Consider the following 13,321-nt stretch of genomic DNA (forward strand, 5'->3'; position numbering starts at 1 on the left):
TGTGCCAGTCATTCCTAGATACATCCTCATTGACACACCCAGAAGCCTCTTAATCTTTAGCAATTCTTAATCCAATTAAATTGACAATTCAGATTAACCATTACAGTATAGATCAAAATGTGTGAGGATGAAGCAACAAATTTCTAGTTATTATAGAAGACTACCATCTTGACTTTGGATAGGGAAAGATTTCTTAAACAGGCCACCAGTGGTACATATTGCAAAGGAAAAGGTTGGAAAATTTGGCTACATTAAAAATTAAAAATTTCCGTTCATCAAAAGACACTATTAAGAGAAGGAAAGAGAGGGTTTAGAGCACATTCCAGCATGTGTGAATCTCTGGTTTTAGTCCCTGGTACCACAGAGAAAAGGTAGAGATGAGGGGCAAGGGAGAGAGAGAGAAAGCTTCAATGTGGGATAAAGTATATATACAACCATTTACATAATATTTATATAATCAACACATAACCAGGAAACGGCTTGTATCCAGAATATATGGAGAACTCCTCCTACAAATTAATGAGAATGGGATAGATACCTAATGAGAAAACAAGCCAGAGAGTAAATGGGCACTTCAAAAAGAGGATGTCCAAGGATCTAGTAAACATATAAAAGTGTGTTCAGCCTCAGTTGTCATTAGGGGAATGCAAATTGAAACCACAAGAAGACACAGTTATATTTTCATTAGGATGAATAATTTAAAACTCTAAATGCTGGCTATATGGAATGATGGGCATTCTAATACTAAAGCTGAGCATTTATGTTGGTACTGCTATGCTGGAAAAGTTTCCCATTATTAAAGTTAAAAGATAAGCATATCTTATGAACCAGCAGTTCACTCAATAGAATGTGTATGTGAAAAATCATGTGCAGAAACAATCAATACAGCATTATTTGTGATAGTTATAAATGGGAACAACCAAATGGTTATCATACCTTTTGGCATATTCATATAATGGAATATTAAACTTAAGTTAAAATGATCTGTAGCTACCACATCATAAACCTTACATGAAACAAATTTGTCTAGTTCTAAAAAAGACATACAAAAGACATACTGTCTGATTTTATTTTTAAAAAGTGTAAAAAATCTTAACTATATTGTTTAGAGGTAAATGATTAGATTTTAAATTTTAAAGAAAATTACCATAAAATAGAATATTTGGTACTTTGGGGGAAGAGGGAGAAGGTAGTGATTGAGAAAGGGCATGGGTCGAGGGGCTTATGTCAATCCTGTTTATTATCCTGGCAAGTTGTTACGTGGAGTTCAACCTTATGATAGTTGAGATGTACACTTATTTTTCACACTTTTAAAATATATTCTGTATTCATAAAAAGACTTAGAAAAAAGTAATTACATATAAGTTGTGTGTTAGAATCAAGTACGGGATGTTAGGGATTCATAGAGGAAGGAGCTTTAAGGACAGTGAGCAGAGGAAGGTCACTCTATAGATATCATTGTTAAACTGAAACTTTACAGGTGAAGAGAAGAAGACTGTTTTAGGGCATAATGAACAGAAAAACGTGTTTAAAGGATTTATTGTTGTGTCTTCTTGGTGAATTAGCTCTCGTAATAAAAAATTTTTCTTTATGGTAATACTTTTTGTCTTCAAGTCTATTTTATAATCAAGTATGACACTCCTTTCCTCTAAACTTATTAGTTTTTCTTTATGTTTTGTTTTGTTTATTGGTAGCAGGGATTGAACCCAGGGCTGCTTAATCACTGAGCCACATCCTTAACCCTTTTTATTTTTAATTTTAAGATAAGTTCTCGCTGAGTTACTTAGGTTCTTGCTAAATTGCTAAGGCAGCTTTGAACTTGAGATCCTTCTGCCTCAACCTCCTAAGTTGCTGGGATTATTGTCATACACCACTGCACCCAGCTCTTAATGTTTTTTTGGTATATTTTCTCTACTCATTCATTAACCTTTTTTTTTTTTTTTTTTTTTCACAGTACCAAGGTTTGAACCTAGAACCTTGTGCATGCTAGGCATGCACTCTATCACTATAGAACCCTACCCCTTTTTATGTTATTTTGAGACAGGGTCTCCCTAATTTGTTCTGACTGGCCTAGAACTTTCTCTTTTTGGTCTGGAACTGCCTCATCCTCCTGAGTAGCTGGGAATTACAACCACAGCTCAGTTCTCATTCATTAACTTTTAAACTGTCTTTATATTCAAACTGTCTTTTATAGAGAGCATATACCTGGATTGCAGAGGCCTTATGCGTGGGCCATTAATTCAGGAACCAAAGGGGAGATGAGCAAATGAAGACATTCACAGGGAGAAAAAGCTGGGGTCAGGTGGGCAGCCAAGCCCTGGTGAGGCTTGACTCCAGAGCTAGCTCAGCAAGTTTATTATATAGGTTTCATCATCAAAAGGTTATTTATGGGAAAGTTTTAGCAAAGCAGCCAATCTGAAAGACACAGGACTGGCAAGATATTAAGGTCATCTTCTTTTGCTCAGCATCCTCTATTCCTGAGAGAAGGTGCTAAACTCAAGGCCTGGCCTTCACATGTAGCTACCCCTGACCAGTGTTACCATAGCAACTGGGGCATCTTGATCTGCACCTTCACACAGGGAGCTCTCAGCACAAATGCAGCCACGAGAGTCAGACAGGCCATGATTTAGATCACTGCTCTCCACACTGGATCTTGCTTTTATTCTAACAACCTCTGCCTTTAAATCCAGAGTTTTAGTCCACTAACATTAGTGGAATTATTGATATGGTGGATATATGGTATGTGTGTGTGTGGTACTGTGGATTAAACCTAGGGTCTTCTACATACTAAGCAAGTGCAAGTGCACTACCACTCAGCTACACCCTCATCCCAGATATATGTCTTTTATTTTATTGTTTATTATCTTATCTGTTTGTCTCCTCTGCTTTTCTTCTTTTTCCTGACTTATTTTGGTTTATTTGATTTTTTTTTTAGATCTATTTTAGTAATTACTTTTTGTGGTACTAGATGTTGAACTCAGGGCCTTGAGCCTGCTAGGCAAGCATTCAACCAGTGAGCTACAGCTTCAGCCCTTATTGAAATTTTATTTTGCAATGTGGTCTCCCTATGTTGTTCAAGCTATCCTGGAACTTGTGATCCTCCAGCATCAGCCTTCCAAGCAACTTGGATTATAGGTGTGCAGTCCCACACTCAGCTCTATTTTAATTTACCTATTGGCTTTTTACCCATACCTTTTTGCATTAATATTATTATCTCTTCACATAAAAGTAAAAACCTTGACCCATATAGTTTCTTTTCTTAACTCCCTTTACCAGATTCCCTTAACCTATGACTGTCATATATAGTTCATTTACTACACATTACATACACCACAAGATAAAAATATTTCCACCTTTAAATAATTATGTGTTTTTAAAAATTAAGAGGAAAATAAGTCTTATATTTATCCTGATATTTATCAATAAGTTTCCATCTGATATCATTTTCTTTTAGCCTGAAGAAATTCCTTACTCTTTTTTATAGTCCATATTCACTGCTGATAGTATTCTGAATTTCCTTTTACCTAGAAATGTCTTTATTTGTCTCCATTCTTGGAAAATATTTTCACTGAATACAGAATTTGGAATTGACAGCGGTTGTGTGTGTGGGTCAGAGTTAGAACACTTACCCAGCATGTATGAGGCCTTGGGGCCCCAGCATTTAGAAAGACAGGAAAGAAAGAATTTTGAGTTGACTGACTTTTCTTTCAGTGCTTAAGAATGTTTACTCTCTTTTGACTTCCATTATTCTTTTGTAAAGAGAGTAGTTATTCAAATCTTTGTTCCCCTGTATATAGTGTGTTGGCTTCAAAATTTTTACCTTTCATTTTCAGCAGTTTGAATATACAATGTTGAGATATAGTTTTCTTCATAATTTTCTGTTTGGGTTTCAGTGGGGATTCATGAATATTTAAATTTGCATCTTTCCCAAAACTTAGGATGTTTTTAGCCAATATTTATTTTTTAATTTTTTAGTCGTTCACATAACTTAAAATTTATCATCTTAATCATTTTTAAGGGCATTATTTAGTGGTGTTAGTACATTTACATTGTTCTACAACCATCACCATCCATCTCCAAACTCTCTCATCTTATAAAACTGGAAATCTATGCCATTACGCATTAACAGCCTGTTTCCCTCTCCCCGCAGCCTATGGAAACTAGTATTCTACTTTCTGTCCTTAAGGATTTGACTACTCTAGGTACCTCATATAAGTAAAATCATACACAATTTGTGTTTTGTGACTGTGAGCCATCCTTTTTTGTTGTTGTAGGTGGACATAATACCTTTATTTTATTTTTATGTCATGCTGAGGATCGAATCCAGGCCCCCTCGCACGCTGGGCGAGCACTATACCACTGAGCCACAACCCCAGCCCCATTATTTTTTCAAATAGTTTTACAGTTCTATTTGCTCTCATCTCTCCTATTAGACTCCAATTACTTCCATTTTGAACCTTCTGATACTGACCTGCAGGTCCCTCTGTTCTTTAATTTTTTTCATTTGTCCATCAGATTGAATAATTTCTATTAACCTATCTTTATATTCACTGGCTTTTTCTCTGTCCATCTCCACTCCGCTGTGAAACCTATCCTAGTATATTATTTGTGTGTGGGTTTCTTTTTTCTCTTTTTCTTTTTTGGCACAGGGATTAAACCCAGGGAGGTTTAACTACTAAGCCACATCTCCATCCCTTTTCAAAATATTTTATTTTTTTATTTAGAGACAGGGTCTCGCTGAGTTGTTTAGGACCTCGCTAATTTGCAGAGGCTGACTTTGATCTTGCCATCCTCCAGCCTCAGCCTCTCGAGCCTCTGGGATTACTGGCGTGCACCACTGCGCCTGGCTCACTATTCGTGTTTTAGATGATATATTTTTCAGTTGTAGAATTTCTACCTATTTGTTGTTTATAGTTTTTATTTATCTGCTTAGATTTTCTATTCTTTTATTTGTTATGAGCATATTTCCCCTTTATTGAGCTTGTAGAAAATCCTTGTCTGCTGATTCCAGCTTTAGGACATTACAAAGTTAATCTCTGTTGATTATCTTTCCTGAGAATAGTCCACATTTTCATCTTCTTCAGTGTGGAGTAATTTTGGAATGTGTTCTAGACAGAGGAAATGTTATACTGTGGAGACTCTGCACTTTGTTCCATCCCCACAAAGCATGTTGACGTTTTCATTTTAGCAGGCACTTAAATTGGTTGAATTCAAACTTAAAATTCTCTCTTGCCTACAGAGGGCATCAGCTCAAATCTCAGCTCAGTTCTTTTATCCTTAGCAGAACTGCTTTCGATTGTCCTTATACATTTGGGATGAGTTTATACACAGAATTTTGCGTTTCTTTTCTATGGTTCAGGATTATTTCCTTCCCTTCAGCATTATTCTCTCATTTTCAGAGACTGATTGCCACCAAATCTGTCTTGGTTCTTCAGTCTTTTTTTTTTTTTTTTTTTTTTTTTTTGCGGTGCTGGGGATTGAACCCAGGGCCTTGTGCTTGCAAGGCAAGCACTCTACCAACTGAGCTATATCCCCAGCCCTAGTTCTTCAGTCTTAAAAGACTATAGAGTTTCAAATCAGAGTTTCAGCTGTTTGGCATGTACCCTCCCTCACCCCACCTTAGTGCTGACAATGGTCCAATAAAGGTCACAAAAGCAGAAATTTGTCCTATGCTAGTTCCTTCTTGTAAGTTTCTATTTTACTCCAGAATATACTTGCTTTTACATGTTCTCTGATGCTTTTGTCATTTCCTTTCTTATTGTGATCAGAGTTTATAGTTATTAACTGTGTGAGGGTCATTCTGATAGGAGCTTATTGGCAAAAATTAAAATGGAATTTTTAAAGAATCAATTGGGAGACAGAACTTAGGGTACATAAGGGACTAAAGAAGGCCAGTAGAGTTGAAGTTTGGAGAGAAATGCAGAGAGTGGCATGAAATGAAGGTAAAATGTGAATCAGGCAACAGGTTCAGCTGTGCTCCTCTGGGCACACAGCATCAGTGGCTGCCATGTAGATGGAGGAGGCTCATCATGTATGAAATCTGCCTTGTCCCTGTAGGCCAGGGTTTGAGACCATGTTGAAATTCTGAGTTTGTAGTCTGTGCTTTGTTTATTAGTGCTACTTTTAGTCTACTTTTAGATCCGTGGCTTTTTTGGTGTGTTTATGTGCTGGGGATTGAACCCAGGGGCACTTAACTGCTGAGCTACATCACCAGACCTTTTTCTTTATATTTTGAGAAAAGGTCTTGCTAAGTTGCCCAGGCTGGCCTTGAACTTGGTGATCCTACTGCCCCAGCTTTCCTGTCACCGGGATTACAGGCATGTACCACCATGCCCAGCTTGACCTAGTGTTTCTTAAGGCAGCCTTTACCTCATCCTCCTGCTTCTAGCACATGCAACAAACCTTTTCAATTCTGGAGCTGCCTCTGACGTATTTAGCATTGAGGAGCTATTACCAAATAGGAAGCCACGGAGGAGTTATTTCCCAGACCAATTGGATGGAGGTGAGGGGAATACACACACACATGTTCTCTAAGACAGAGGCCTGAGCCTTTAAGAAACTTGGTCAGTGAAGAAGAGTTCTTTACTTACTCCAGCTTTGCCATGATAATTGACTAACTATAGTGACCATGAAGGATATGATCCCACTCCTACTCATTTTGGTTGGTTATAAAAGGAGTCAAAGGTTACAAAATGGGACATTCTGGAACCCTAAAATGTTACTGCAATAGTAAGAGACATTTCCCAGTGGTACTTACAGATTTTGAATACAAACTATTGCCCTTTGACTCTTAAAGTGCCCTACTTTTATTTTAGTGCTTAATGAAGAATATCTTACACCTCCTTCTTAGCAGGAGGTAATCAGGAAAATTTGCTCCTCAGACCTGGGTTCACATGAATGTCTACTGGGTGCCTCTAACCCAACACAGCCGTTAATTCCTTACCCTCTGTTCTTCACTTCACCCCACTGTCATAGTCACTGAAGATGCTCTGGAAAGCTCAGTGCTCCAGGAAGCTTTGCATGATATATTAGAATGGACCTGAACTACTCCATTCTAAAATATGCTTTGTTTTTCCCCTGCCCTCCCTATTACTAACTTTACAGGTTATCTAGCTCTTTTCCTCACTTGGCCCCTCACTTTTTTGCATTCTTTGATGACTTATCTCCTTTTTTTTTTTTTATTTTGGCCAGTTATAGAATGAGTACCAGAGACAGTAGATTGAGATGATTGTGATAATCTCTAGGCTTAAAAATGGGTTAAAGAAATTAAAGAAAGACAGAGGCATACTAACTAAATTTGAAGCTTCAAGCTGGAAAGTGATAAGTAAGACATCAGAATTCCAAACCCCATTGATTATTAGAACACTGAACTAGCCAGGCATGGTGGTGCACACCTGTAATCCCAGTAGCTCAGGAGTTTGAGGCAGGAGGATCCCAAGTTCAAAGCCAGCTTCAGCAATTTAGTGAGGCCCTAAGAACTTATTGAGACGCTGTCTCTAAATAAAAAGGGTAAGGGATGTGGCTCAGTGGTTAAGTGGCCTTGAATTTAATCCCTGGTACCACAAAACAAAACAAAATACTGAACTGACTCCAGCAAGATGCAAAGGTGAAACTGAAGTCCTGATTTTGGTTCGGAACATTATCAGTTGTGGATCATGAATACCCAACTTGTCTTCAGCCATTACATCAGACTTAACCAAGTTGGTTAAGAGTAATTGAATTTAGGACCCCACTACTGGCTGTTGTAGGAACAGCAATTTTAAAGGTCCCTGTTTCCTCTGTCTTTTCTAGACTTTTTAGAGTCTTTTTCACAGTGGTGCTTTCAATGGCTTGTCATCAGTCTTAACAAATATGACAACATATTACCACAAAATATTGTGAAAAGTATTTGGAATGCTTTCTTTTTTTAATTACTTAAGTTAGTGGCACTGAATGTTCCCCTGCCCTCTGTTGTGGTTAGATATCTACAACATTGTGCAGTTTTAGGCTTCACATTTAAGAAGGAGTTTTTACTCAGAGATCAGTCAAGGCAGTAAAGTGTGTTAAAGTTTTATTTCTGAAAGTATTTTAATCAGCTGTTTTACCACTGTAACTAAAAGACCCAACCAGAATACCATAGAGTAGGAACAGTTTATTTGGGGGCTCACAGTTTCAAAGGTCTCAATCCACAGACAGTAGACTTTATTCCTCCGGGCTCAAGGTGAGGCTGAATGTCATGGCAGAAGAGTGTGGCAGAGGGAAGTAGCTCATATGATAATCAGGAAGTAGAGAGAGAGAGAGACTCCACTTGCCAGATACAAATATATACCCCACAGCCGCACCCCAATGCCCACCTCCTCCAGCTGCACTCCACCACCTTCAGTTACTACTCAGTTAATCCCTATCAGGAACTCTTACAACCCAATCATTTCCCCTCTGAACCTTCTTACGTTATCTCACGTGAGCTTTTGGGGAACTACTCATATCCAAACCATAACAGCAAGATAAAAGGACATTGGTATTGGTATTCCCTTGGGAAAGGGAATGGTTGAAATGGAAATGAAAACAGTGAGTAGAACTGGAGCCTGAAACTTTAGAAGTTTAGTTTGATTGTTTCCTTTGCATCTCAGAATGAGAGACTGTTTTAGCTCAGTTAATAGGCTTTTATGGAACAAGCCATTATTCTTAGTCACAGGTAGACACACATAAATGTGAATTTAATATGGAATTGTATTTTTGTGTAGCTTTTATCACGTTCATAGACCTCATCCCCATTTTCCTTTTGCTGGCCAACCCAAGAGGCAATCAAATTCCAACTTCCCCAGATAATAGATCCCAGAATTCCAGGAATCAGTCCTGTGTTTTCTACATTATATTCAACTATGAAAACAGACACTACCATTAAAAGCCTTTGGCTCACATTACCATGGTAGTCATCAAAGCCTGATGAACTCTGGTTGACTGCTTCTTTCCATTACTTAGTCATGTTTTTCTGAATTCAAATAACAAGTCCAGAAGACCAGGTCTTAAGGAATTTTGGAATTTGAATTTGCAATTAAAGTTTGGTCTGCCTTGAAAACCTGCAAATATACTGCATCAGTCCATGGATCTTCATCATGGGGAAAGTTCCAGACTCCATGGACAGTCAGAGCTACAGGTTGTGATGAAGATAGATCTTTTCTTGGTGAAAATCTTAAAAGGAATTTATTTTTTTCAGTGGTGCTGAGGATTGAACCCAGGGCCTCTGCATGATAGGCAAGCACTCTACCGTTAAGCTACATCCCTTTAAAATAAATTTTAAAAAAATATCTTTTAGTTATAGATGGACACAATATTTATTTCTTTTTATGTGGTGCTGAGGATTGAACCCAGTGCTTCACACGTGCAAGGCAAGTGCTATACCGCTGAACTACAATCCCAGCCCCCTTCAAAGCATTTATACAACTCAAGACTCGGCTATAACCCACTGCTTCTTGCCTGGCTCTTGTTGCACAGTGGGAAAATGAAGAAATGGAATGGCACTTTAGTGCCATTAGTATAAAATCATAATCAAGTCATACTCACTAACTGGTTAGTATTTTATATCTTACTCTGTGTTTCCACACTGTTTCCATGGAGGGCCATAAAAATATTTGTGCAAAACAGCAATACAGAAAGGAAATCAGTGATCAGAGGCCCAAGGCAATAGCATTAAAACCAGATGCCTTTGGCTAGGCACAGCCAATGTCGTATGAACTTAAAAGTTACATAATGTAATACCTCCTGTTTGCAATAGGCAGAAACTCCTAGAGTTTTAACTCTGCTTTTCTAATCTTCCTATTGTTACTTTGAAAGATTTAATATTTAATTTGATTAAAAAACTGACCAGAACATGCTCTTGAGTTTTGAGAGTATATTTTTAATAGGGACATTATTTAATGAGAACCTAACTGTCCAACACTATTAGATTCTGTGAAAAACAAAACTGTAGTTAGTTATGTGGGCTTAGCTTTTCTGGAAGAGGTTTTATGTCTTTAAGTGATGTGTAAACTGGACATGGAAGAAAGTTCGAGGGATTAAATAGGTAAAAGGACTCGTGTTGATGAAGAAATGAAAATATCTTATTTCCACTTTCACATGAATCTTCCTAGAGATTCAAATCTCATTATTGACTGCCATACAATTTGGAAATAGAATGGAGGGAAAGGGAGAAAAGAGGAGAATAAAAAAAATAAGCCCAGGGACTGGGGTTATGACTCAGTAGTTGCCTACCACCTGTGAGGCCCTGGGTTCGATCCTCAGCACCACATAAAAAATAAATAAAAAAATAAAATAAAGATATTGTGTCCATCTACAACTTAAAAATAAAATATTAAAAAAACCAAGCCCAAAGATATAGCTCTTAAAATTCATTTAATAAACATTTATGGAACATTTAAGTTGTGCCAGGCCCTAAGAAAGATTTTACAGATGAAAAAACAGGCTTGGAGAGGTTAAATAATTTATTATAATCCTACTGTTTATAAAACAATATAAAATACTGAGACATTATCCATTGGACTTGTAGTTTATTCTCTGCTAGAGACACTTGTGTCTTGGGGGTGGTTCTGTTACAGTTGGAATAATTATTATACAGTTAGAATAATTCTATACAGTAACATCAAGAAGTCAGACAAAATAACATGAAAGATTACTTTCTGATTACTCTTCGGGACCTATGATCCTTTTAGCTGTTTGCTTTTCATTATGGATGGTTTTGATCATTTTCTGCTTTGTTTCTTTTTCCAGTAGTTACTTAGAACTAATTCTACCCAGCTTACATGGTAAGATGGTTGCTCTCTAGAGAAACAGATCTTTGATGAATTCATGTATCCTTACCCAACTCCCACAGACAGGGTTGGCCTCAAAACTCCTGATCTCAAGTGATCCTCCTGCCTCAGCCTCCTGAAAAGCTGGGATACAGGCGTGTACCACCAAGCCTGGCTTAGTCATGCATTTTGTAGTTAGTTGTGTGTTTGCTTGTTGTGCTGTCAGCTAAATCTGATCACCTTTCTGTGAAATTATTCACACTTTGATTCTTTTCAAACAGATGTTACATCCCTGACTAGAGCCTTTCCAAGGATTCCCATGCACTTGGAATAAAACCCAAATTCCTTAATAAGAGTCTCTTCAGTTTCATCTTGTCCCATTCTAAATCCTTACTGAAGAGTTTTCTTTTAGTTCTTGAAATGTGTTCAGGTCTTGGCTTCCTTAGAACTTTGGAATAAACTTTTCCTTGCTTTTGGAATTCCTCTTGGTCCCATTTTTCATGTGATGAATTTAATTATCCTTCAAGTGTCAGAACAAATATTGCTTCTCAGAAAATTCTTCTCAGGCTATCCAGTCTAACATAGGTCTCTCTTATTTTCTCCCATAACCTTTGCCCTTTTTTTCTTTTCGTAATTTCGCACTTATTTAAATAAATTTACACATATTTATTTCTTTTTAACCATATATTCTCCATTAGGCTCTAAACTCCATAGCTGGGCATGGTGGCACATACCTGTAATTCCAGTGACTTAGGAGGCTGAGGCCTGAGATCAAGGTCAACTGCAGCAATTTAACAAGGCCCCAAGCAACTTGGCGAGACCCTGTCTCAAAATAAAAAAAAATAAAAAGGGCTAGGGACGTAGCTCTGTGGTAAATCACCCCTGGGTTAAATCCTCAGGAAATAACAACAAAAAAAACTCTAAACTCTACGAAGTCAAGGAGTATGGCTCTGTTTACATCTCCAGGGCTTAACACTGAATGAATATTTTCCTTTATGAATACTGAGCCCTTAAAATTACTAAGTACTTGGTAAACTGCAGTTTTCATATATATGCTCAATGACGCCTTATGTAGTCAGCCCACCATGTCTGCAGGTTCTGCATCCATGGACTCAACCATGTATAAAAAATATTGGAAAAATAATTGCATATGTACTATACACCATGAAAAGGTCTTGAGCATTTGCAGATTTGTTATCCTTGGACGGTCCTGGCACCAGTCCCCAGTGCATACTGAGGAATGACTGGATTCATTCTCCAAGATGTTTCAGGCAGCATAGATATTAATGTTTCTGTTTTAAGGGAGGTAAAACCTAAAGAGTTTAACTGAACTTGGCCAAGTTCACACAGCTGATGGGGCTTGGATGGGAAGCTGGGACTTTTGATCATTTGGATCGTTGCTGTTTCTACCAAAATGAGATTATAAGGAGAAATCTGTGTGGGAAGAAGAGAGTACCCAAATAGCATACCTATGAGAGAATATCATTGTCTTGACATGGAGAACTACTTTGTTATCTTTTATTTTCTTGTGGATGGTATAATATTCACAATTATTGGCTTACCTTCCCTTAGTGTGATAGTAGAAAAATGATTCCAGTTCCTTGATTTGCAAATTTGAAAGGTAATCTTAAAGCTACTTAACAAACTGAATGGAGACAGAATGTATATTTTTTATTTATTTGTTTTTTAAAATTTGTTCTAATTGGTTATACATGACAGTAGAATGCATTTTGACACATTGTACACAAATGAAGCACAACCTCTCATTCCTCTGGCTATACATGGTGCATAGTAACACTAATAGTGTAATCATACATGTATATGTCCTCATCCCCAGACCCACCCCCTGCACTTCCCTCTACCCAATCTAAAGTTCCTCTATTCTTCTCTACCCCCCCGCCCATCATTATGGATCAGCATCTGCTTATCAAAGAAAACATTCAACCTTTGGTTGTTTGGGTTTGGCTTATTTTGATTATCATGATATTCTCCAACTTCATCCATTTACCTGCAAATGCCATAATTACATTCTTCTTTAAGGCTGACTAATATTTCATTGTGTATATATACCACATTTTCTTTGTCCATTCATCTGTTGAAGGGCACCTAGGTTGGTTCCATAGTTTAACTACTGTGAATTGAGCTGCTATCAACACTGATGTGACTGTGTCACTGTAGTATGCTGATTTTAAGTCCTTTGGGTATAAACTGAGGAATGAGATAGCTGGGTCAAATGGTAGTTCCATTCCAAGTTTTCTTAGAAATCTCCATACTGCTTTCCAGAGTGGTTGCACCAATCTGCAGTCCCACCAACAATGTATGAGTGTACCTTTTCCCCCACATCCTCTCCAACACTTATTGCTTGTATACTTGATAATTGCCATTCTGACTGGAGTGAGATGAAATCTTAGTTTTGATTTGCATTTCTTCTGCTAGAGATGTGTACATTTTTTCATATATTTGGTGATTGATTATATTTCTTCTTCTGTGAAGTGCCTGTTCATTTCCTTAGCCCATTTATTGATTGTTTTGTGTGTGTGTGTGTGTGTGTGTGT

The 13,321-nt window shown here is 37.5% G+C and overlaps 1 protein-coding gene across 3 annotated transcripts in view; it reads left to right on the forward strand.

The window, feature by feature from the left end:
* The window catches only part of DRC9 (dynein regulatory complex subunit 9), a 49,881-nt gene that overhangs the window by 19,384 nt on the left and 17,176 nt on the right, over window positions 1–13,321 (forward strand). The window lies entirely within an intron of this gene.

This window comes from Sciurus vulgaris (assembly GCF_902686455.1).
Source record: "Sciurus vulgaris genome assembly, chromosome: 10".
Taxonomy (NCBI): domain Eukaryota; kingdom Metazoa; phylum Chordata; class Mammalia; order Rodentia; family Sciuridae; genus Sciurus; species Sciurus vulgaris.